Source organism: Mobula birostris, chromosome 14, assembly GCF_030028105.1.
Source record: "Mobula birostris isolate sMobBir1 chromosome 14, sMobBir1.hap1, whole genome shotgun sequence".
In the NCBI taxonomy this organism is placed as follows: domain Eukaryota; kingdom Metazoa; phylum Chordata; class Chondrichthyes; order Myliobatiformes; family Myliobatidae; genus Mobula; species Mobula birostris.
The window spans coordinates 43,772,329-43,799,412 of NC_092383.1; the positions used below are offsets into that span (position 1 = coordinate 43,772,329).

General features: G+C 40.4%; 1 protein-coding gene across 1 annotated transcript in view; it reads left to right on the forward strand.

The window, feature by feature from the left end:
- LOC140209487 (protogenin-like) overlaps nucleotides 1–27,084 on the forward strand; it is a 159,102-nt gene that overhangs the window by 42,948 nt on the left and 89,070 nt on the right. The gene's annotated exons all lie outside the window — the stretch shown is intronic.

A 27,084-nucleotide genomic window follows, 5' to 3' on the forward strand; every position in this document is an offset into this window, starting at 1 on the left:
TATTCAGTACAAATGTGAATTAGAGATTTCAATAAACAAAAATGAAATAGGAAATTGGGAAGTGGAAAGGAAATTTATAAAAATATTAAATGGAAGAAAAAGCAGAAAGGAAATAAAGATTTTTTTCAAAATGGCAATTTAAATCAAAGTAAACATTCAAATATAGATCTATCAAAACTGAGTGTTGATGGATTTCTGTAAAGGTTTCAGATTCATGTAAGGTATGTGTAATGTGAAGGCTTTTGCTATTCCTGCTTCCTTCAGTTTTAGGATCCTTGTGTAACTGTCCTGTGGCAGGAAGTTCTTGCATTCCCAATTCCTAAGTGCTGGTTGGTCAGGACAGTTACAAAGTGTTCTCAGATGCAGAAGGCTTTTCTTTTAATTGAGCTGCCACAGCTGAACAATCAGACTAGATAAGACAAAATTAGCTTACCTTTTCATGCATGTGAAACTCAGAAGCTCTTTAATCCTCTCCTTGTCTGGCTTATTTTTTTCCATTTGCTTCCTTCTATTTCACATGTGATGAACAGTTACCTTTGCATGGCTGCAAAATGCACACACCATTGAATGTTTTACATTTTTAGCACAGATTCCATATGTCTCAACTGAGCATAGAATAGAGAATATTTCTGATCAATTGAGCAGATAGTTTCTCCAGACTTTGTCTTGGGCTTTTTCAATTGTTTTTTTAATGCTTCTGAGCTGACTGCTTGCTAATCCGACTGGTGCCACTGGATAGCAGGAAACCACAGTAGAAAATTTCAAAGATATTGGTCCTGTTTGAGGATAAAAGATAAAGCTCCTAAAGATGGGCTGATCTGATGAACAATGAAAGAGTCACCAATCCGTGGGTAGCTCTTTGTGTTGCTGCCTCTCGTGATGAAGGGTATACATTTACTTGCTAATATCCATGGTAAAAGCCATTAATCTGCCATCTTGTTTTCCAAGAGCGTTAGACTGCCTGTAGCAACAAGCCTGTATATGCAGTCATTTGAGAGAGAATCTGCTTGTTGCATTTGAACAGATGCAGGCTACCCTCTGCCCTCTATGTAAACTCTGTGATGTAATACTAAATGATACTCCCTTTCTTGTATCCAACCAATTTGATGCTAAACTGTTGACAACTTCCTGCCAAGACTTTTTTTGTTATCTATCAAGATAATCGTTGTGGAAGTGGCATGCCATGGTAAAACTATTGAGTTTAATTATTCTGTTTATACCTTCGTGATCATCATATGGAAATAAAAAGTAGGTTGTGGAAAATATTCAACTCTAATAAATGCATATTCAAAATGGGGTATTGTGGATAGAAAAGTAGTAGGCAGCTATTATGAACGCAAACAACAGGAATTCTGCAGATGCTGGAAATTCAAGCAACACACACAAAAGTTGCTGGTGAACGCAGCAGGACAGGCAGCACCTCTTCCTAGAGATGCTGCCTGGCCTGCTGTGTTCACCAGCAACTTTTGTGTGGGCAGCTATTATGATTTCGGTAGGAGAAAGATTGGAGCTGTATATGTAATGTTAAGGAAAATTCTACGTGGATTGAGTCTTGAGTGAACTACAGCAGTGTCTGGTACAAGTCAGAGGGAATTACAGTTAAATATCAGACGTTAGGCTTGCTCACTTAGAACACAAATTATGCAATTTAAGGAAGTTAAGGAAAAAACACAAGAAGTTAGTAGCAATTTTGCTTTGAATTTGAACTGGCTTAAAACTATTGCTCCCTTCCCTTGAGAACAAAGCAAAGTGTCCTTTTACATTCCAGCATTTTTGCTTTGAAACGTTCGGTGTTTCCTATTCAAGGAGAATCTAGCTTGGAGAAGTAAATAGTGTTAGAAATACAAAACATGATAATGCTAAATGCACAGGATATATTGCTTTGCAAAGTAGGTTTTCCAGCTATCATGAGAAATTTAAAACTGGATAGAAATATTTGCTTGCAGAAGTGTAAGCATTTTAGGGGAAATGCATTTATTGAGGAAATCAAGAGAACAAGTTTGCTTTATCAAGTTTTAAATTGAAATGCATTTTTTCCAAATCAGCCTTTTATAATTCCTGTTGCTGCTTCTGAGAGCAGGAGGGTTTCATTTAAGAAATCGTCAGCTTCAATTATACACATATCAAAAGCAACTATATTACTACACCTTTAAAGTTTCACTTACTTTTGTGAATGGTTTTCTGGAAATTTATGTCAATATTTGTAAAAGTAAAAGTGAAATTGAATCCCCCTTTATAGCTGTAATTTTGTCCCCTCTTCTGTGTAGGACAGAGAATCCTGAAAGAACTAACTAGCACAGTAATAGATTTTGACAGCTGTAGGAAGTAACGAATGTGTTTTAACTGTTTTGATTTGTAAACCACAAAGTGGATTACTTTGTTGATTGAAGGGTTATGTCTTGGAAATGAAATCCATTATAGAGGTTTAACCAGAGGTTTGGGTCAGTGAAATTTTTGGCACCATTCCAAGCTGTCAGTTGAATGATTGTGGTTTTGCCAATGTGTTCAGCTTTGGTTTTCCAGCTACTGGTTATTTAAATAATGTTCTACTATGGATCCTGAATTAGCTGGAGTCAGGACAGTTTGTAACTGTGGCAAGAAATACTTCAGGAATTAGTGGTGGTAATCAATTGTATAATTGCCACGATAGCAGTAGAATGCTTAATCAATCAACTTGAGTATGTTAGGGTATTTGCCTTGTCTAAGGTCCCTGCCTAATAGAGTTGGTGAACATGCACAGTACTGTATTTGTCAATGTGGAGCAGAGAGTGAGTTTGTAAATCTGGCAGGAGCAAAGGATGTTGGGAATGGCAAGGGTGGAGCACCATGGGAGGGATGTGAGACAGGTGGCAGAGAAGGTGTGCCAGGGGCAGAGAGTGGCGTGGGTACAGACGCACCCAGCCCTGAGACACCAAGCCAGGTCATTTGAATCCAAACAATTAGTTTATTGATCATTATAGAATGTCTCTCTGATGCTTTCCACTTCCTCCCCTCTCTCTTCACCTTTTTTCAACCATGATTCCCCTCTCCTTGTCTCCTTTCCACTTCCAGTCCACAATAGAGACCCAAATCAGAATCGGGTTTATCATCACTCACATGTTCACGCCTTCAGAAAGAACACTTCAAGCAACTCCATGAAAAGGCTATTGAAAGCACAAGCAGGAGTTGGATACAAGAACATTTCCAAGTCACTGAATATCCCTCGGAGTACAGTTAAGTCAATCATCAAGAAATGGAAAGAATACGGCACAGCTGTAAATCTGCCTAGAGCAGTCCGTCCTCAAAAACTGAGTGACCGTGCAAGAAGGTGATTAGTGAGGGAGGCCACCAAGAGACCTATGACAACTCTGGAGGAGCTACAAGCTTCAGTGGCTGAGATGGGAGAGACTGTGCATACAACTGTCGCCTGGGTGCTTCACCAGTTGCAGCTTTAGGGGAGTTGTAAAGGGAAAGCCACAGTTGGAAAAAAAACTCTCATGAAATCTTGGCTAGAGTTTGCCAGAAGGCCTGTGGGAGACTCTGAAGTCAGCTGGAAGAACGTTCTATGGTCTAATGAAAGCAAAATTGAGCTTTTTGGCCATCGGACTAAACAGTATGTTTGGTGTAAGACAAGCACTGCACACCACACCATCAAAAACACATCGTCCTTACCGAGAAGCATGGTAGTGCCTGCATCATACTGTGGGGATGCTTCACTGCAGCAGGCCCTGGAAGGCTTGTGAAGGTAGAGGGTAAAATGAATGCAGCAAAATATAGGGAAATTCTGGAGGAAAACCTGATGCAGTCAGCAAGGAATTGCAGTCTGGGAGAAGATGTGCTTTCCAGCAAATCAATGACCCCAAGCATAAAGCCAAATCCAAAATGACTTAAAAACAACAAAGTTAAGTTCCTGGAGTGGTTAATTCAGATTCCAGACCACAACCCAATTGACAATTTGTGGCTGGACATGAAAAAGTCTGTTCACTCTATCCCCATGCAATCTAACTAAGTTTGAGCAATTTTGTAAAGAAGAATAGGAGAAAATTGCAGTGTCCAGATGTACAAAGCTGATAGAGCCCCTATCCACACAGGCTCGAGGCTGTAATTGCTGCCAAAGGTGCATCTGCTAAATACTGACTTGAAGGGGGTGAAAACCTATTCAATCAGTTATTTTGTGTTTTATATTTGTAATCAGTTTAGATCACTTTGTAGAGATCTGTTCTCACTTTGACGCGAAAGAGTCTGTTTCTGTTGATCAGTGTCAAAAAAGCCAAATTAAATCCACTGAGATTCAAAGTTGTAAAAACAATAAAACATGAAAATTTCCATCCAAAAACTTTGTATGGGCTCTATATGTGTGTGTCCCTAAGACTTTTGCTGAGTGCTGTAAGTTCAAGTGTTATCCAGGCATATAGATTTGTCTTAAAAATCCACTGTGTCGTGTATAATTTTTATTCTGTAAGGTACTATAGTGTGTAAGGTATGGAAAATTTTGAGGTAGTATAGCAAGAGAAATCAAAAGGTGTCTTTAATAATGTGAGAATACGTTGCAGGGAAACATGGAGTATGGGATCGATAAGGATTGCTCTGAAAGGTGATGGTCCAAAATGGCTTTTCCCTATGTCACAAGGAAATATGAGCTTCCCTTTTCATTCAGTGGTGTCAGATAGTCACTTGTTGCATAATATTAAACTTGCTTTGATTTGCCTGTTTCTGGTGGTAACTGAACCATCCATTTACACAAATTCTACATCAATCCCATTGGTTATTCTCCCCAGTACTCCTGTCAATTCCCCTTGATTCTGCTGCTTTCTACACACTAGTGGCTAATTAACTACAAGTCCGATCGAGGAATGTGTTTGCAGACCGGATATTGAACTTTTTACTGTTGGACTTCGGCCATATTCCACCGAGATGCAACACTGGGCGTCATGGGAGGTGGTTCCTGCCTGTGGCCATCGAACTTGCAGCTCCTCCCGTGGAGGTTCAGACACCCTGAGCCAATAGGCTTGTCCTGGATTTATTTTCCATCTGGCATAGTTTGCATTCTGTTGTTTGATTGTTCGTGGTTTTTGTTTTGCTATATTTATGCTCTATTCTTGGTTGGTGCGGCTGTAACTAAACCCAATTTCCCTCGGGATCAATAAAGTGTATCTATCTATCTATCTATCTATCTATCTATCTATCCTTGGAGTTCAGAAAGATTCTCATTGGCCAACAATCCTTGTCCAACATTCCAAAAATACATTAGTTTTATGAATGGTGATAATGAATCACATTAACTTATAAATAAACATTCCACTTCAAAATTGGTCCAATTGTGATGTAAATACAAATAGCTTATCGGATTCTTCAACAAAGTATTTCCTTTGGTGGAAGATGTTTCTTTTTCATTCTTGTCTTGTCGTAATGGTACTTGTCTCAATTATATTTGAACTGAAAAAACATCTGAGAATCACTCACCTGCAAAAGATGCCTTTCAGCCTCATGATTGGGAACACGTTTCTGTCCCTCCAGTTTGGTTAATTAAGAGGAATTTGTAAATGAAGTTCAGAAGTTCATCAATTCTAGCCAATGTGACAATTAGCAACAGGTTAATATTTTCCTGATTACCTGTTACATCCTCCTCATTGACACGAGACTTCTCCCTATCAAGTTATAGTTTTAAAATAAATCAATCAAATACTTGCAACCTTTAAAATAAAGTTTTTCTCACTCAACATACACAAAATGTTGGAGAAACTCAGCAGGGCAGGCAGCATCTATGGAAAAGAGCATAGTCGATGTTTCGGGCCAAAACCCTCTGACAGGACTGCAGAAAAAAAGCCGAGGAGTAGATTTTAAGGATGGGGGTGGGGAGAGAGAAACAAGTTGATAGGTGAAACCTTAAGGGGAAGGGATGAAGTAAAGAGCTGGGAAGTTGATTAGTGAAAGAGATACAGGACTGGAGAAGGGGGAGACCGATAGAAGAGGAGAGGAGGCCATGGAAGAAAGAAAAGGGGGAATGGATGGGCAAGGAGATAAGGTAAGAGGGGGTAAAGAGGATGGGGAATGGTGAAGGAGGGGATGTCACTGTAAGTTTGAGAAATCGATGTTCATGCCATCAGGTTGGAGGCTACCCAGACGGAATACAAGGTGTTGTTCCTCCAACCCAAGTGTGGCCGCATTATGACAGTGGAGGAGGCCATGGACAGACATATGGGAATGGGAAGTGGAATTAAAATGGGTGGTCACTGGGAGATCCTGCTTTTTCTGGCAGACGGTAAGTGTTCGGTGAAGTGGTTTCCCAATCTCCATTGGGTCTTGCCGATATACAGTTGAGGCCAGTTCATTGGCTATATTTGAGAGGGAGTTAGATATTGCCCTTGTGGCCAAAGGGATCAGGGGGCGTGGAGAGACGGCAGGTACTGGGTTCTGAGTTGGATGATCAGCCATGATCATACTGAATGGCGGTGCAGGCTCGAAGGGCCGAATGGCCTACTGCACCTATTTTCTATGTTTCTATATACAGGAAGCCACACCGGGAGCACTATATAACTCCAACAGACTTGCAGCTGAAGTGTCGCTTCACCTGGAAGGACTATTTAGGGCCCCGAATGGTTAAAACTCAGTTAGTTTGTCTCATTTTTAAGAGACTGCCTGCGTAGGGGAGTGTCCTTGCAATCAACAACTCAAATTTGATGTTTTCAAGGGAAAAAAATGCACGAACCTGCACATTGTTGATGGGTGGAACCTGTTGACACTGAGTGTCTAATTATAGCTTAGTGTATGCATGCAGCAACACATCTGGAGTGGGTGGGCCTGAATGATTTGGTGAAGCTTTTTAAGACTGGATATGAAGGTTCTCGATGCTGGCTGTCCATTTCCCTCCATTGGTCCTGCCTGACCTGTTAAGTTCTCCCATTGCTTTGGCTGTTAATCCAGATTCCAGCATCTGCAATCTCATGTGTCTACAATCTATATACTACTAAAACTCTCAAGCTCTGTCTGTCTGTTTGTGACTCCAATTAGAGCAAACGGCACATTACAGCGGCACTTTTTTTGGCTAAGTCGAATTAAAATGCGCTAACCTACAGAATGCAGGCAAAGTTCAGGGTTATGTATTCATATAAAATTGCTCATTTATCAATAATTAACAGGCTGGCTTTCACCCGAGAGCCGATCAGCCATCATGGAAATCGGGACGCGACAGCCCGACGCCTGCGCACAGGCAGCCTCAGCAGCGACACCTACCGGAGCAAAAGGGCAGGGCAGCTGTATTTCGAGGGGTCACATTCTGCTAATCACCATCAGCATGAGCAGGATTGGGACAGACCTAACTGCCACCCATCAATAAGAGATGTTTAAATCTTATTGTAATGACGTACTTCGAGACAACCATAAAACCCTTTGCTGCAGTCAAAGGACAGCAGTGACTATATCACGTCCGCTTAGGAGAGCGCCAACCACATCATCAAGAATAATCAGCATCCTTTGGTGTTAGTGCTTCGTATTTTCTATCCAGCATTAGGGTAAAAAAAAATGGTCAGCCTAATTATGCAGCGTGGAAAGGGAAGGGGGACATTATGGGCAAGAGATGACGCCAAACGTCGTCGGGAAGTGGCAAGGAGAGGGAGAGAACAGAATTGGATGAGGCCAGGGCCGCAAGACCCCAGGATCAAAGAGTCAGGACAAAAAAAGATGAGAGAAGAAGAGACAAGAGGAGAGGCATGCACATCTCCAGGATTAGAGACAAACAACAAACAGCAGAAAACATAAAGAGACGGGGGATGAAAGGACTGCATATCTCCAGAATGACAATGAGAGGCACAAGGGTGGCAGATAAACCAGAAATGATGCCATCAAAAGTGTCCTTTGTTTAACGAGGAGTAGCTATATTTGCTTTGCTATGCGTCGTGTTTCTTTAATAAACTGAGGTTTTCCACTTCAGTTTCCAAAGCAAAGTGATACCAATAGCTTTCAGGAAAATTTAATGTTCGTTCTGGTCACATTAGACTGCACTACCCTTCTCTCAAAGGGTGCCCCAACGGGTCACCCCGTTGTCTAGTAAATACAAACGTTTGTATTACAAACTTGCTTTCTGAAGGTTAGCACATGATGTTTAGTGGGTACAAGGGGGGAGAGGTGTATACCAGAAGCTTCTATCTCTGTTTGACTTTAAAATAATCAGCTGACTGGTGATGTAAAACATTCCACAGAAAGAATTATATTTTGATGTGGAAATAGGAACTGGAATTTGTCAGTCAGCAGAAAGGTTTTATTATAGCAAAGTGCATTTGTAAGGAAGGATGTACTGTTAAGCAAGAAAACATATTTCTGTGAACTAGAAATAATCTGCACAAACTTTTTTTCCATACGTTACTCCTATAAAATCTTAATGAGTCTACTAATCATGTAGCACAATATTTATTCTTTCATTTTCTGTTCCATTTCCTCTTCTAACCCAAGAGAACCGCACTTGGCAAGCATTGCAGTCAGTAGTGAAAAGGGGTAATGCAGAACTTTCTTTGGATGGTTTTAAAGTTCAGCTTATGCAGGCCAACAGAGAAGTACTTTCAAGGGGTTTTTTTTTGCCTTTTTAACAAACAAGAGCCCAAAAGGGTTCCGTAAGTCATGTAACCTATATTTAAGTTTGTAGTGTTTGTCTTGGATAGCTTTGGAGACACTTATTCTTATCGACATCCTGCTTCCAACTACTTAGCTTCGTAAGCATTTAGCTGTGCATAGCATCCATCAAACCGTGTGCACTAGTGGTAAATAGATACAACAATACAGTATGAACACAGTAATTTTTGAAATCTGCTATTTTGTTTGTCTGTACTTTAACGGATTGAAAGTTTTCTTTGCTTTTGTAATGAACATCGAGCTCGGCGGTGAAAGCTACATTTTCTTGAGGGTAGACAGAGAAATAGAACTGTACTAAGACATCATTTGTACCAGGGGTTCCCAACCTTTCTCATGCCATGGAATGTTACCATTAACCAAAGGATCCGTGGTCCCTCGCATTGGGAACCCGTGCTCTATACAACCACTGGAAATCCAAATGGACCAGCAGCCCAACTGTCTAGTACTGAGGTTAGTGACTTTGTGGCCCATCACGTCCCACATTCCCAACAAGCTGCACCTGCTTCATGGCGAGTACAGCAGGATGTTCTCAGAGGGGCATCAAGCATCAAAACCCGCAATGTGTAGAGTACTTCCTGCACACCTGCAGCATAGCTCTATAAATAGCAAAATTAGTATGCAGATCAAAGGATTTGCAGAAGCAATGGACCAGATCAAAATTCTGCTTTCCTGCCCCATCTAATAGTGGATGGTGATGGACAAGTAAAGACTGAGGGTAGGAGAAGGAAGCTCCAAGAACCTCAGTTACAGATCCTCTACCTCATCTTTGCACCTCAAGAATCACTATGTTCATTTAATTTTAGACCATGTGGCTGAAGAAGCAGTTGTAGAGCATTAGATACAACATGAGCTTTGGGACCAACATCATTGCTATAGGAATTAAGACCTACACTTCAGAGCTGCCCCATACCACTAGCCAAGTTTTTCCAATGTAGTAAAACTACATTTTTGTAAAGAACAAATCCAATCACATTCATTACCACCAAATAGGTCTACTCTTAATGGAAATTGTTCATTGATACTGCTATCAAGCAACAACTATTCACCAATACTGTGCCCAACTTCATTCAATCTCGGTTCTGTCACAGCCACTTGATGAAAGACTTCATTGTAGTTAAGATCCGGAAGTGAGTGGAAGGGTTGAATTCTATAGGATGAAGTGTGAGTCACATCCAGAAACCTGATGGGCATCAAGAGGGAAGCTGTACAATAACTGGAATGATAAACATTTTCCTTTGTGCAGTGTTAAAACTGTTGGAGCTTATTTGCTACTCCTTTACATCACTTCAGGAGATCCTCAAGGAACCATCCTAAACCAAAATTACTTTAGCTACTTTGACAATCTTCCAACATAGCATCAGTAGAGGAACATTTGCTGATGATTGCACATTCTGTTTGGAAGTTCCTCTGAAAACGAAGCAGTCCAAGGCTTCACGCATCAAGACTCGACTCAATGTCCAGGCATGAACTGGTAAGTGATAGATAGCATGAATGCCAAATGTGCTAGGGAAAGACAATCCAACAGGAGTTCACCACTTAACTTTGGCCTTCACTGGCATTATCAGTGCCAGTGCTGGGTCCCTTGCTATTAACATTTCCAGTAGCACTATTGACCCGAAACTCAACTGGATTAGTCACAATAGTAGTGTGACCATGACAGAAAGTCGGGGATTGACTATCTGTAGCAGATGACTTGCTTCCTGGCTTTCCTTCATCTACAAGGCACAAGTCCAGAGAACGCTGGAATTCTCACCACTTGCCTGGTGAAACACCTTCAATAATGTGAAGGAGATGAAGACCCACCCTGATCAGTGTAGTCTGATTGCTTGGTGTTCTGTCCACCATCCCATAATTATACATTCTGTCCATCTTCAGCACATCCTAGTCACTTGTGTCACTCCATTTACTTGTTAAAGCTATTGTGATGGAACCTTCCAAGGACAAAGGAAACACTTGTGTGGGACAGCAGGGAACAAGCTTGTCCCTTTGTAATATGCCAAGTGGGGCACTGAATTCATAATTCCATCAAGTTTAGTCTCAATGCGACATGTGATTAAAAGATGGTTCAGATTGTGTGTAATTTAAAAATGTAGTCCTCACTACCTTAAGCGTCTAGATTACCTTGAAATTCAGTGTGATTTCATTTACTTATACCATCTGTTACCTTTAATAGCTGTTTATTCTCTTGTATTGTAATATCAAAATGAAAGGAAAAATAGCTCGGACTCAATTTCTAAAAAAAAAACTTTATTTTCTTGCTTTCACAAGATTTTGCTTCCCATTGTTTAGAACACATCATGATTGGGGGAAAAATAAAATCACTCCTATATATATAAAATTGTGCATTGTTAAGTTATCTGTTTTTGGACTACTGTAGAGTTTTTTTAATGTTGATCATTCTGTTGCCTTTTGCATGTTTTTGCTTGTATTCCAGAGAAGTAATGTGAGTGAACAAGAGAGAAACACTATCTGCATTTGATTTGCCGAAACGGGGAACCTTGTGGTAGATCTGTTCCTTGCGCACCCTGTATTTACCAATAGCAAGAACCTTGTGTTTCTGCTTTACAATAATTGGAATCTGATGTAATTTGCTTAAAGTGCATTAGTAAGTTTCTGAAAATGTAATTGTAAATGTAATTACACCTGATTTGGAGTAACAGAAGAATTCATGTAATCTTTTGTGAGAGCATCTTTTTAAAGTAAGGTCCTTCTCTAGGACATTGATTGTCACTAGAGTGGGCTTATCTTTTTGTACAAAGTTTTAATGAGTTCTTGTGTGGATGTGCGTGAGTATGTGCTTGACTACAGAAGAGGAACGGATTCAGTGTGAAGGGCTTCTTATTGAGTTTGTTGCACCTATTTATAACATCAAATAAAAAGGTCAAACTCAAAAAGGTTAAAAAGTTGAATAAGCTTTGACTGTAGAGCCTACTGAAGAGTGCTTGGTGGCATCTTTATTTAAGAACCTGAGTTGCGTGTTTTGTTTTCCCTCCAAATATATCTTGCATATCAGTGCAGAGAACATGGAAAAAAGCCTTCTCCCCAGTTGATGATGTGTAGTGTAAGTTGCTTTGTATCAATCATGGTTAAAAATGTTTCTTGTATTGAATACCCATACCTGGAGAACTAGGCTCTCCTATGAATTGGCAAGGTTTTCAGGTTGTAATTAAAGGACAATGGTAGCGTGTGTTGTTCAGGATAGGGGAGCAGATGTAAGGTATCAGAAATCAAATTCTGGTTTATGATTTCCTCTGTATATTGTGATGGTAATCACACGGTAATCTACTTTGCCACTAGCAGAGCTTTTCAGAAATAATTCAATAGTCATTCTATTTTACTCTCCCATTATAAAGCTTTATTGTATTGGTTTCAGTTCTTCCTCTTTTATTCTTAACTGATTGTCGACTTGAGGATTAGTCTTACATTAAGCTAATTCTCGGGTCCACAATCAGTAACTTGAGGAGCAATTTGCAACTTGCAGCATTCATAATGTTACTCTGTTAGTTTTATGAGGTATGTTTCTTTCATGTATATTCCTATCAGAGCAAGAATGTTTCCCTGTGCTGTCTAATTACTGTATCTTGTGAAATTAATGTCTAAAATAAAAGGAAAAAAAATACTGGAGATGATCATCTGTGGAGAGGAGAAATAACAGCCAGTGTATTGGATCAATAACTTTGCTTCGCATATTTTTGGCTTTAGGGATAAGTCGAATTTGTGGAATTTGAAGCCTTCACACAGCAAGGGATACCTTGAATTAGACCATATGACTTAGGAACATAATTAGGCCATTCAGTCCATTGAGTCTTCTCTGCCGTTCTATCTTGGCTGATTTATTTTCCTTTTTGACCCCATTCAACTGCCTTCTGACTCTAACCTTTAATGCCTCTGCTGAGAAGTTTGTTTAAATTCAGTATGTCATCTAAAACTTTGACAAAGATCTACAGATCTATGTTGGAGACTGTATTGACTGTTTGCATCATGGCCTGATACGGAAATATCAAATCCCTCGAATGGAATATCCTACAAAAAGTAGTAGATATAGTCCAGTCTATCAAGGGTAAAGCCTTCCGCACCATTGAGCATATCTGCATGCAGCGTTGTCCCAGGAAAGCAGCATATATCATCTGGGATCCATCACCACCCAGGACATGTTCTCCTCTTGCTGTTGCCATCAGGAGGAAGGTACAGGAGCTTCAAGATTCACACCACCAGATTCAGGAACAGTTATTACCCCTCAACTATTAGGCTCTTGAACCAGAGGGGATAACTTCACTCAACTTCACTTTCCCCATCATTGAAATGTTCACACAACCTATGGACTTGCTTTCAAGGACTCTTCATCTCATGTTCTCGATGTTTATTATTCTTATTTTATTTTGTATTTGCACAGTTTGTTGTCTTTTGCACACTGTTCGTCTTGTTGGGATAGTCTTTCATTAATTCTATTTTGTTTCTTGTATTTACTGTGAATGCCTGCAAGAAAATTAATCTCAGGGTTGCATATAGTGACATGTATGTATTTTGACAATAAGTTTATTTACTAATCAAGAGCCTGTCAATCTCTGCTTTAAATATACCCAATGACATGGCCTCCTCATCCATATGTGGTAAGGAATCTCAAAGATTCACCACACCCTGGCTAAAGAAATTCCTCCTTGTATCTCTCCTAAAGAGATGTCCTTCTATTGAGATTGTGCCCTCTGGTTGTTTGACTTTCCCACTATGGAAACTTCCTCTCTATGTGCACTCTATCCAGACATTTCATATTCCGCAGGATTCAATGATATACCACCATGCCCACCCCCCCATACTTCTAAACTCCAGTTTGATGGGCCATAGCCATCAAACGCTCCTTGTACATTAACCTTTTCATCCCCAGGGTCAATCTCTTGATCCTCCTCTGGGCCCTCTCCCCAGCACATCCTTCCTCGAATATGGTGCCCAGAACTGCTCATAATAATGTAGGTGTGATCTGACCAACAGCTTAAAACCTCAGCATTACAGCTTTGCTTTTATAATCTAGTCCTCTCAAAATAAGTGCTAACGTTGCATTTCCTTACTACTGACTCAACCTGCAAGTTAACCTTTAGGGAATTCTGCACTCGGCCTCCCAAATCCCTTTGCATCTTTGAATTCTGAAGTTGCTCTATGTTTACTCATTTATTCCTTCCACCAAAGTGCGTGACCATGCACTTGCCCACACCATTCCATCTGCCACTTCTTTGCCCATTCTCCTAATCTGTTCAAGCCCTTTTGCAGACTCCCTGCTTCCTCAACACTACCTGCCCCTTTGTGTATCTTTGTATTATCTGCAAACTTGGCCACAAAGGCGTGAATTCTACATCCAGATCATTAACATATCTGGCTTGCAGACTTCCTTGAACTAAGTAATTTAATCAGTTTCTCTTTTGAAACAAGCCAGATTAAATAACCCATTATCTTGTACTATACTCTTGAGGAATAGTAAAACGGGTATTGTGAGGTGCATTCTACTTCCCACAGATACAGCATCTGTATATACAGAACTTGTTTACAAAGCTGCTTTAATAGGCAGTGTTTGTTTTAACTTCAAGCTGATTACTGCTTTCCATTCTCATTTTTTTAACTAAATATTAACTTACATTCACAACCAGAAACTATACAAAGTATATTAGTTGGAAGTTTGCAGCTGCTGTGCTTTTAAAAGCGAGTTTAGCAAAGACGAGCCCAGGAAGCGAATATCCATCACAATTTGAATCTCTATTAATGAAATGGATGTTCTAAATTTGCACCCGACTTAAATCCTGTCAGTGTTGTAAACTGTGAAGAGAATGCTGATAGATTACAGCAAAATACAGGCCAGGCTGATGAAATTTAATATAAAGAAATGTAACATACCAGATATTGTCATTAAGAATGAGGAGAGACAATAAAGAAGAAAGGAAGCTTCTTAACAAGGTGCAAGAGCAGAGCATATTTCTTGACACAATATGTAGATAAGCCCACAAGAGGAGAGACTATACTTGATTTGGTATTGGGAAATGAACCTGGTCAGGTGTCAGATCTCTCAGTGGGAGAGCATTTTGGTGATAGTGATCATAATTCTATCTCCTTTACAATAGCATTGGAGAGAGATAGGAACAGACAAGTTAGAAAAGTGTTTAATTGGAGTAAGGGGAATTATGAGGCTATCAGGCAGGAAATTGGAAGCTTAAATTGGGAACAGATGTTCTCAGGGAAAAGTACAGAAGAAATGTGGCAAATGTTCAGGGGATATTTGTGTGGAGTTCTGCATAGGTATGTTCCAATGAGACAGGGACATTATGGTAGGGTACAGGAACCGTGGTGTACAAAAGCTGTAATAAATCAAGTCACGAAGAAAAGAAAAGCTTACAAAAGCTTCAGAGAGCTAGGTAATGTTGGAGATCTAGAAAATTATAAGGCTAACAGGAAGGAGCTTAAAAAGGAAATTAAAGAGAGCCAGAAGGGGCCATGAGAAGGCCTTGGCAGGCAGGATTAAGGAAAACCCCAAGGCATTCTGCAAGTATGTGAAGAGCAAGAGGATGAGACGTGAAAGAATAGAACCTATCAAGTGTGACAGTGAGAAAGTGTGTATGGAACTGGAGGAAATAGCAGAGGTACTTAATGAATACTTTACTTCAGTATTCACTACGGAAAAGGATGTTGGTGATTGTAGTGCAGACTTACAGCAGACTGAAAAGCTTGAGCATGTAGATGTTAAGAAAGAGGATGTGCTGGAGATTTGGAAAGCATCAAGCTGGATAAGTCGCTGGGACTGGAAGGAATGTACCCCAGGCTACTGTGAGAAGCGAGGGAGGAGATTGCTGAGCCTCTGGCAATGATCTTTGAATCATCAATGGGGATGGGAAAGGTTCTGGAGGATTGGAGGGTTGCAGATGTTGTTCCTTTATTCAAGAAAGAGAGTAGAGATAGCCCAGGAAATTATAGACCAGTGAGTCTTACTTCAGTGGTTGGTAAGTTGATGGAAAAGATCCTGAGAGGCAGGATTTATGAACATTTGGAGAGGCATAATATGATCTAGGAATAGTCAGCATGGCTTTGTTAAGGGCAGGTCGTGCCTTACGAGCCTGACTAAATTTTTTGAGGATGTGACTAAACATGTTGATGGTAGAGCAGTAGATGCAGTGTATATGGGTTTCAGCAAGGCATTTGGTAAGGTACCCTATGAAGGCTTATTAAGAAAGTAAGGAGGCATGGGATCCATGGGGACATTGTTTTGTGGATCCAGAACTGACTTGCCCACAGAAGGCAAAGAGTGGTTGTAGACGGCTCATATTCTGCATGGAGGTCAGTCACCAGTGGTGTGCCTCGGGGATTGTTCCAGGACCCTTACTCTTTGTGATTTTTATAAATGACCTGGATGAGGAATTGGAGGGATGGGTAAGTTTGCTGATGACACAAAGGTTGGAGGTGTTGTGGATAGTGTGGAGGGCTGTCAGAGGTTACAGCGGGACATTGATAGGATGCAACACATGGACTGAGAAGTTGCAGATGGAGTTCAATCCAGATAGTGTGAAGTAGTTCATTTTGGTAGGTCAAATATGATGGCAGAATATAGTATTAATGGTAAGACTCTTGGCAGTGTGGAGGATCAGAGGGATCTTGGGGTCCAAGTCCATAGGATACTCAAAGCAGCTGTGCAGGTTGACTCTGTGGTTAAGATGGCATACGGTGTATTGGCCTTCATTAATAATGGAATTGAATTTAGGAGCCGAGAGGTGATATTGCAGCTATATAGGACCCTGGTCAGACCCCACTTGGAGTACTGTGCTCATTTCTGGTTGCCTCACTACAGGAAGGGTGTGGGAGCCATAGAAAAGGTGCAGAGGAGATTTACAAGGAATGTTGCCTGGATTGGGGAGCATGCCTTATGAAAACAGGTTGAGTGAACCCAACCTTTTCTCCTTGGAGTGACGGAGGATGAGAGGTGACCTGATAGAGGTGTATAAGATGACGAGAGGCATTGATCGTGTGGATAGTCAGAGGCTTTTTCCCAGGGCTGAAATGGGTGGCATGAGAGGGCACGGTTTTAAGGTGCTTGGAAGTAGATACAGAGGAGATGTCAGGGGTAAGTTTTTTATGCAGAGAGTGGTGAGTGCGTGGAATGGGCTGCTGGCGATGGTGGTGGAGGTGGATACGATAGGATCTTTTAAGAGACTCCTGGACGGGTACAAGGAGCTCAGAAAAATAGAGGGCTATGGGTAACCCTAGTAACTTCTAAGGTAGGGACATGTTCGGCACAGCTTTGAGAGCCGAGGTCCCTGTATTGTGCTGTAGGCTTTCTATGTTTCTATCTCTCTTGGTACCTGAAGAATAGTTGCACAAGTTGTTGAAAGTGGCATGGTAGAACCTTTATAAAACATTGGAGTTTTGTTTTCACTTTTAGTTGCCACTTTTAGAGGGCTAAGGAGGCATTAGGGATGGTCTGTGAAAGTACCACAGGGTGGTGGATCTGGAACTCATCGCCACAGACAGCCGTGGAGGCCAAGTCATTGGGTGTAAAGCAGAGGCTGGTAGGTTCTTGATTAGTCAGGGCATCTAAGGTTATGGGAAGAAGACAGGAGAATGTGTTCAAGAGGGAAAACGTATCAACCACGATCGAATGGTGGAGCAGACTCGATTGACTGAATAGTCTAATTCTTGTTTCTATGTCTTATGGTCTACATCCTTATGGACTAGCTAAATTTATGGAGCTTTAATACTTGGAGCTCTCCAGCATGTGGTGGTGCCACAGGGAGATTAGTTCAGTGTGCGTTTAGTACAGCAAGTTCTCATCCACTGGAAGAATTATCACTGCTAAACTCTCAAATGCACTGAAATACAAAAGAATTAATTTGATTTTGCTCAAAATCTCCAGTTACCACCATTTCTGTAATAGTGTTGTTTATTGGGAAAACACTGCCCAATCAATCCCATCCTCATCCTTCCACCCCGTGCTATAATTTGATGAAACCTCATGAATTTTCTGTACAACAGGATTACATGAATGGATGATCTATTGTCAGAAACCTGCCCCTTTTTTCCTTTGACAAAGTTTCTCCAGGCGAATAGTGCATTTTTTTAATTCTCAGCAAGCCACTCCATCTGCTTTACTGCATATTTTGTGGACTTTGTTTAAATCAGAAGTGTAGGTGCAAATATATATGATTCATGGCAGTTTACGAGGGCTGATTGATAAGTTCATGGCCTAAGGTAGAAGGAGTCAATTTTAGAAAACCTAGCACATTTATTTTTCAACATAGTCCCTCCTACACTTACACACTTAGTTCAGTGGTCGTGGAGTGTACGGATCTTGAACCTCCAGAAAGTGCCCACAGCAGGGTTGATTGAGAAGTTCGTGGCCTACCTATTTATGGTTCTATTACTATTTATTACTTGTGGTGCAACTGTAACAAAAACCACTTTCCCCCGGGATCAATAAAGTATGACTATGACTATTAACTTCCAGCTTTTTGTATAATCACTCAAAGAGTTGATCTGCATGTGCATGTAACGAGAGCCGTATAACTCATCTCCTTCTACCCCAGGCCACGAACTTATCAATCACCCCTTGTAAAAAAAAAGTTAATTTGTAAGCATCATCCTGATTTCCCATTCTAAACTTTTGAGGCATTTGTTAGGCAACTATTTAGTGTGGTAAAGTTAAAGCATTTTGACAAGTTGGTTTTAGAATGAAATGGCTCCACAAGTCAGTTTTTAAACTGGTTATAGGAATGTGACCGCCTGATCTGGGTTAAGGCGTTTGACATTAGAACTGAAGTCAATGAAGTAAATTTATTATCTATGTATGTATGTCACTATATACTACCTTGAGATTCATTTTCTTGCAGGCATTTACAGTAAAAAGTATAATACAAATTGATGGGCAGCGTGATAATGTAGTGGTTAGCATAACATTATTACAGTGCCATCAGCCCTAGTTCAAATCCCACTGCTGTCTGTCGTGAGTTTGGTACATTTTTTCCATGACCGCGTGGATTTTCTCCAGGTGCTCAGGCTTCCTTTCACATTCCAAAGACATGCGGGATACAGTAGTAGGTTGAACGGTCACATGGGTGCCTGTTGCCATGTTGTATCTCTAAAATAAAAGTTAATACAATTTATGAAATCTACATCACTAAAGACTGACAAATAACCAGTGTGCAAAAGAGAACAAACTGCAAATAAAATAATACTAAGAACTTGAGTTGTAGAGAACTGTAGGTTGTAGAATCAGTTCAAAGTAGTGATTGAAGTTTTTCTAATGAGCTTGATGGTTTTAGGGTAATAACTGTTCCTGAACCTATTGGTGTGTGGCCTAAAGGCTTCAGTATCTCCTCCCAATGGTAATGGTGACAAGAGGGCATGGTCTGGATGGTAGGTGTTTTTGATCCTGCTTTCTTGTGTCATTGCTCTATGAAAATACTGTTGGGGAGGGCTTCACCTGTGCTGCACTGTGCTGCATGCTTTCACTTTGAATTTAATGTGAATATTCTAAATTTTATTACCAGTTTTAAATGCTCTTAAGCAATATCAATGGTGGGTAACATCAGCCATGCATTCATGATGGAGTTCAATAGAAAATTGATTTTATCTTGTCGCTAAGAATTTTTGTTTGCTTTCATTGCATCTAAGGAATGATAACTGAGGGGAAAGATTTAAGATAACTGCTAAAACCACATGAGGAATAAAAGCATGTATTCTCTGTTTAAAATCTTGAACGTTCTGCGTCACCTGATTGAATAGTAGAAGCAAATTGAATGATTACATTCAAAACTTTTAGCTGAGGGGGGAGAATTAGGAGGGCTGGGAGTGAGGGTGATGTGATTGGTCAGTGTATTGCCAGTGGCCAGACACATGGCTTTGTTTGTCACTCTGATCTCCATAGGAGTGTGTCTGGTTCCCATAAATTAAGATGTAAATTATTTGTACTAAATAGCATTTTAAAGCCATGTTTTGATGATCTTACTGTGTGGTAGAAAGAATTCCTCAGATGAAAGTGTTAAATAATGTAGTTAATGCACAGCCTCAGTCTAGTTCAGAACTTTGCTTCCGTTGAAATCAACGAACTGAGTTTGGACTTTACTGCATGCACATTACCACGTCATACTCTCCACTCCCCCCCCCCCCCCCCCCGGTGATGTAACCTTTCCACCAAAAAGCTGGTAGTCACCCAATCATTGCTGCACCATCCCCATCTGTTTCGGAGCACTGTGTACATTTCACAAAGGGATCTGATTATCGACAAAGCCAAGAGATATGATCCAAATCACTCACTGTTTGCTTTGTGTTTTTTTAAAATCATGCATAGGACTTCTTTAAAAATTGCTGTATTGCAGAAAGATAACTGATAGGTTTCAGGTGTTTTCCTTGAGATTTTAGTGTTTTCTTTAGCTTTATTCTCATTCAGTTGAAAATTGACTCAGTACATCTGGAAGAGTCCTTGTATTGAGTTGTCAGTTCTACACTTTGCTGTGCTGTCTTTTGTTGCCTTGTTTAATAGACTATTCAATTTCATCACCACAGTGAAGACTATAGAAGCTAATTTAGTGATACATTAAATTAGCTTGAGTTTAAACATTGTATTGAAACTTGCTGCCTTGAAGATTTTTAAAGCTCAATTTTTCTCAGTTGTATCTAAAAGGGAACTTTCAGAGCAAAAAAAACTTTGTGTTTATGAGAGGTGTTTAGATTATGAGAACAGTCAGTCCTCTTTTATTGTCATTTAGAAATGCATACATGCATTAAGAAATGATATAACGTTTCTCCGGAGTGATATCACAGAAAACAGGACAGACCAAAGACTAACACTGACAGAACCACATAATTATAACATAATTATTACAGCAGTGCAAAACAATACCATAATTTGATGAAGAACAGACCCTAGGCACAGTAAAAAAAAGTCTCAAAGTCCTGAGTCGATCGACTCCCGAGTCCCCGATAGCAGGCGGTAAAAGGGAGAAACTCCCTGCCATAAACCTCCAGGCACCGTCAACTTTCTGATACCTAGTACTGTCTCTTGATCCACTGCAATTGAATTGCAATTGATGAGTGTGTATCACTCTTATCTAATCTCCATCGGATGTATGGTGAGTTTTTCCAGATGTTAGGATATACACTGGCCTATGCTGAACCTAACAATTCAGGTAAATCTTCACCTGCCCTGTTATAGTTTGCATCCATTTTACAAAATTAATATGCGCCAAGCAATTTATACATTCATGGTTGATTTTTGTTTCTTGCACTGTGGTTTTCTAGTTTAAATGGTAACTGGCTGGGTCACGTTAGCTGTCACACAAACTGCCTCCTGCCAAATTCCAGTGTGTTTCTCCTTCTGAATGAGGAAATCATTTGGAGAAACCAAGAAAAAAATATGGGAGGGAGGGCTTAGGCAGGGGGAATGAAGGATAAGGTAGCCTGTCTAACTTTGGTAACAAGGTAACATCTACTTTCAGATTTATCTTTTACAGCAAGATGCATTCTTTTTGGCAAAGTCTTCCTTTCCTAAGTATAGATGGGAACCTTCCATTCTGCACAGTTTGAGCTGGTATTGCCAAATTATTCATAGCTTGTTGAATGGGAGCAGGCCCTGTCTTACTAGTTCCACTGCCTGTTCTATTCACCTTGTGTAGCTTTGTGTAGTTTCTGATTGCTGTAGACTACTCTTCTACAGACAAGTTCCTCATACGTAGATTTTGAAATTTGTAACCATCCCAGCCTGAAATTGGAACCTTCAGGCATGCAGAAAATGTTTTAGTGGTGATTGTTTAACCAAGCTGTTTAATTTTCAAAAATATTATGGTGCAGGATGGTTTTAGTTTACATGATTTTCTTTCAGATTATTTTCTCCTTAACATTATTTTCTGTTATTGCAGTGTCTCCTTTTGCTTATGAACAGAGTCATAATCTATCTACGACCTTTTGAAATGCCAGCTCATAGACAATTATACCTCTATGATGGCATTCTTTACTGAAGTCCTACTTGTGGTCTCAGCTTAAACACCAGTCACTGTCAAAACATTACAACAAAATATATTTTACAATTTTCTGTTCTAAGTTTTCCTGATTTACTAAAATTTCTTTACATTTGTTTCTGATAAGCGCTTGATAAATTTTTCTGTCAGACTGCAGGAAAATTTCTTTTTTGCATTTGGCCCACTTAATAGATTATTGCTAAATTGAGGACAAAGAACTGTATCATATAATTTGTATGCATATTACGAATGCCTTGTGCCTGATACACAGCACCCTGGCAAAATTGAAGCATTTTCTTTCCTAAATGCAAAATAATTACAGCTAGAGCTGCTCAAATTACCTACTGCAATAATGACTATTACTAATATCTGTTAATGTCCCAGTGCCATATATTAATGTCCTAATTTGGAATGTTTGTTGTGAAAGTGAAAAGTACTCCATTCCTCACTGAAATCCTTGTATTGATTTCTGCGCTGTACATCTGTTCTGGAGCATGTGCGTAAACCCTGTAATGGATAGAGCTATCTAAGCACGGACCTTTCACAGTGCTGCTACATATGGACAACGTTAACTGATTGTAAATCTGATTAGTATTGGCTAGTTCTTGGCTTTTATCTCACAGGAAGCTAATTGTGCTATATAAGGGAATCTGACAAGAGACTTGTTGTTTAAGCAATAGTGCTTCAATGGCATTGTGCTAAGACAAAAGCAGATTGCATTTTACATTCACAGTAAAATCGGGTGCATTAGCAACCCTAAAATTGTGAAAACCCATTAAGTTTCCAACATAAATTATCTGTTAAAATATATATTTTTAAAAAATTGAGCCTTAGTTTTCAACTTTGGTTCTGGCAAGTTTCCTTTGAATAGGTTAGTATGTTCCTGATACAGTTATTTTGCACTGGTCTTGTTGAATTCAATAAACACAAAGTGGTTCTTGGGATTATTTAGTAGATTTGGGAATGATGTTTTGGTCAGTGCAGCTTCATCTGTTTATCAATAACCAGTATTCCATATTTGGCATAAAAGTTTTTCAAAAGGTGTTCACCCTCCTGTACCTCAACCAAAGAGGCCACTGTTCATGTGTGTTTTTACAGTGAATGTCAGTAAACTCTTTAGCATTTGAGGCATTATGGATACTTCTGCATCAGCATTTATTCTGTCGATATGGATCCAGGAGGATCACTGCATGGAAACTGTGAATATGAATCCTGGCCTAACTTCTTTCTGTTTTAACACAGAAGTATTGAGTTTAATTATATTGGCTAATTATTGCCCCCCTCAAATTTACCATGTACTGAGGACCTTTGAGTTTTTATTGGTGTGGGTCCTTGCAGGGTGAACTCTCTTGTGCCATTGAGAGAAGTGCCATACGCAAGCTGCTCTAACTGTATTTCTGTTAAAATTGTGAATTTTTTGGAGTGCTGATTGAGGAGGGATTGGTATTTTCTTTCTCTGGTAAATTGTGTGCACCTTTTCACCCAGACCGATGATTGATCTCTGACATTTATTGCACCCCCTACGGGCTGGTTGATTATTAACTGGTCACAATCTGCATTTTTTACCCATTGATTAGATTTTGGTTTTCTTTAATCCTTAGAAGTTTGTATTATTTTATAAACGTGCCTTTCTTGTTTATACTGGACCTTAAAATTAATTCCTCTGTACTTATTGATGAGTTACAAATTTTCCAGAGGTGTGAAATTTTTATGAGCCCTAATGTTCTCATTGTTAGCAAAGCTTGTATTGGCTGCATAGTAAAGTCCAGTGATCATTTATCCTGGGGGAAGTTTTGTCATTTGTAACTCTGCAATCCTGAAAGAGTCTGGAGTTCCTTTCAGGTCTTGGAGTGTGAGAAATGACTCTCCTCACCAGGATCCTTTCAATTGCTGCTGGCGAAAACATCTGTCAGATGGTAACTGCTTGTATTGGAAAAGCCAGTTTCACATGAGTGCAGTCCATCATGTCAACCAAACTAGTAACCTACTGCAGGATTTATTTACATTTCACAGCAAGCTTATCTCAAAGTTCAAAGTAAACTTATTATCAAAGTACATATGTGTCACCTTATACAATTCTGAGATTTGTTTTCTTGCGGGTGTACACTGTAGATCCAAGAAACACAATAGGATCAAGATCGCACTCAACAGGGCAGACGAGCAACCACTGTACAAAACACAGCAAACTGTGCAAATAACAAAGAAAAATAAATAAGCAATAAATATCGAGAACATGAGATGACAGGTCCATAGGTTGTGGGAACGGTTCAGTGATGGGGTGAGGGAAGTTATCCCCACTGATTCAAGAGCCTGATGGTTGAAGGATAATAACTGTTCCTGAACCTGGTGGTGTGAGTCCTGAGGTTCCAGTACCACATTCCTGATGGCAGCAGCAAGAAGAGAGCATGACCTGAGTGATGGATGCTGCTTTCCTGCGACAGTGCTCCATGTGGATGTGCTCAGTGATGGGGAGGGCTTTACCCGTGATAGACTGCATCCACTACCTTTTGTAGGACTTCCTGTTCAAGGACATTGGTGTTCCCATACCAGGCTGTGATGTAAGCAGTCAATATACTCTCCACCACTCATCCATAGAAGTTTGTCAGTTTTCAATGTTATGCCAAATCTTCACAAACCTCTAAGGAAGTAGAGGCACTGCCATGTTTTCTTCATAATGTCACTTGTGTGCTGGGCTCAGGTCAGATCCACTGAAATGATAACACTGAGGAATTTAAGCTGATAACCCTGTTGGTGGACTGGCTCATGGACCTCCAGTTTCCTCCTCCTGAAGTCAACAATCATCTCCTTGGTCTTGCTGACGTTGAGTAGGAGCTTGCTGTTGTTGCACCACTCAGACAGATCTTCAATTTCCCTCCTATATGCTGATTCGTCACTGCCTTTGATTTGGCCTATGGTAGTGCTGTTGTCAGCAAACTGAAATATGGCATTGGAGCTGTGCTTAGCCTCATGGTCATAGGTGTAAAGCAAGTAGAGCAGGGGGCTAAGCACACAGCCTTGTGGTACACCTGGGCTGATGGAAATTGTGGCGATGTTGTTGCCGATCCAAACTGACTAGGCTCTTCAAATGAGGAAATTGAGGATCCAATTGCATAAGGAGGTATTGAGGCCAAGGTCTGGAAGCTTGTTGATTAGTTTGGAGGAGATGATTGTATTGAATGCTGAGCTGCAGTCAATGAAGAGAATACTGATGTATGCATCTTCGCTGCCTAGATATTGCAGGCTAGAGTGAAGACCCAAAGAAATGGCATCTGCTCTGGACCTGTTGTGATGGTAGGCAAATTGGAGGGGATCTAATTGGCTTTCATCTAAGTGGCTTTTCTGGCAGGAGTTAGCGCATGGTGTGAGCAGAATTATCTGCAGCTTAATGTGAAAAAGACTAAGGAGCTGGTGGTAGACCTGAGGAGAGCTAAGGCACCGATGACCCCTGTTTCCATCCAGGGGGTCAGTGTGGACATGGTGGAGGATTACAAATACCTGGGGATATGAACGGACAATAAACTGGACTGGTCCAAGAACGCTGAGGCTGTCTACAAGAAGGGTCAGAGCTGTCTCTATTTCCTGAGGAGACTGAGGTCCTTTAACATCTGTTGGATGATGCTGAGGATGTTCTACGAGTCTGTGGTGGCCAGTGCGATCATGTTTGCTGTTGTGTGCTGGGGCAGCAGGCTGAGGGTAGCAGACAGAATCAACAAACTCATTCGTAAGGCCAGTGATGTGGGGATGGAACTGGACTCTCTGACGGTGGTGTCTGAAAAGAGGATGCTGTCCAAGTTGCATGCCATCTTGGACAATGTCTCCCATCTGCTACATAATGTACTGGGTGGGCACAGGAGTACATTCAGCCAGAGACTCATTCCACCGAGATGCAGCACAGAGCATCATAGGAAGTCATTCCTGCCTGTTGCCATCAAACTTACAACTCCTCCCTTGGAGGGTCAGACACTCTGAGCCAATAGGCTGGTCCTGGACTTATTTCCTGGCATAATTTACATAGTACTATTTAATTATTTATGGTTTTATTACTATTTAATTATTTATGTGCAACTGTAACGAAAACCAGTTTCCCCCAGCATCAGTAAAGTATGACTATGACTAGGAGTTGATCACCAATCTCTCATAGCACTTCATCACAGTGTTACTGGGTGATGGTCATTGAGGAAAGTTACCACGTTCTTGGGCACTGGTATAATTGAATCCTGCTTGAAGCAAGTGGGTACCTCAGACTACCGAAGTGAGTGGTTAAAGATATTGGTGAACACACCAGCCAGCCAATCAGCACAAGTCTTTGGTACTCTGCCACGTACCCCATCTGGGCCAGATGCTTTACGGGCTTCACCATCTTGAAGGATACTTTCATGTCGGCCTCAAAGATTGAAGTCTCAGGGTTATTGAGCTCTGTGGGAGTTCATGAAGTTTCCTCCATGCTGTGACGGTCACAGGGAGCATAGAATGCATTGAGCTCATCTGGGAGCAGAGCCTTGTTGGCACCTGTGTCACCTGATTTCTCTTTGTAAGAGATGATGGCATTCAAGCCCCACCACAGCTGTCCAGCATCCTTAAGTCATTCAGAGAAACATACTTTACATCCATTTGGTTATAGTGGTGGATCATCTTACAGCACTATTGTTTGTTGTTCTACAAAACATCTATAATTAGAGTGGTAGACAAATGTTACATGTCCTGGCTTCAGAGTGGTGTTATTGATGAAAGCTCACAGATTGGGAATTTATTCTGACTTGGAGTGGGGGTGGTGGGGAGTGGCATGGGTGCCTTTCATAGAGCAGTTGTGTATCAATGCATAATTTGGTGTTTAAGCTTGAAATTTAAATTTAATAGAATAATTAACTTAATTCATATAGTGTTCCTCAGGAATACATAGACAATTGGGATGCAACATCCATGGTAGTCTCAACTAATGGGAGGCCTGTCTCTCTGCAGGAATCTTTGAGCAAATCATTTGTTTAAAACAAATTCTTGGGTATCACAGCATTTCGGAAAGGAATCCTCTTGGTTTTTTAACTGTTTTTGGAAACGCTTCCCAGTTCTCCCTTTATTTTAAAAGAATAATTCACCTTAAACACTTGCTTTGATTAGCTTAACCATGTAACCAGCTGTAAACCTAGTTTCAGAGTTGAAGGGAGGGGACAAGAGTGTTTTACTTAAAAAGGAGTGCAAAAAAATTTACGTGGATGTTGGCTAGACTCAAGGAGCTGAGTTTCTAGGGAGAGGTTGTACAGGCTAGAATTGGAGTGTTGGAGACTGAGAGGTGATTGTATCAAAGTGTATGAAATCATGAAGGCTGTAGATAAGATGAACACACTCAGTCTCTTTCCCAGGGTGGGGGAATCAAGAAAAAGAGGGGAAAGATTAAATAGGAACTTGAGGGGCAACTTTTTCTTTACAGAAGAGTATGTAGCTGCCAGAGGAAGTGTTTAATACAGCTACAATTAAAAAAAAACAGGTAGGGTTACAGATAAGA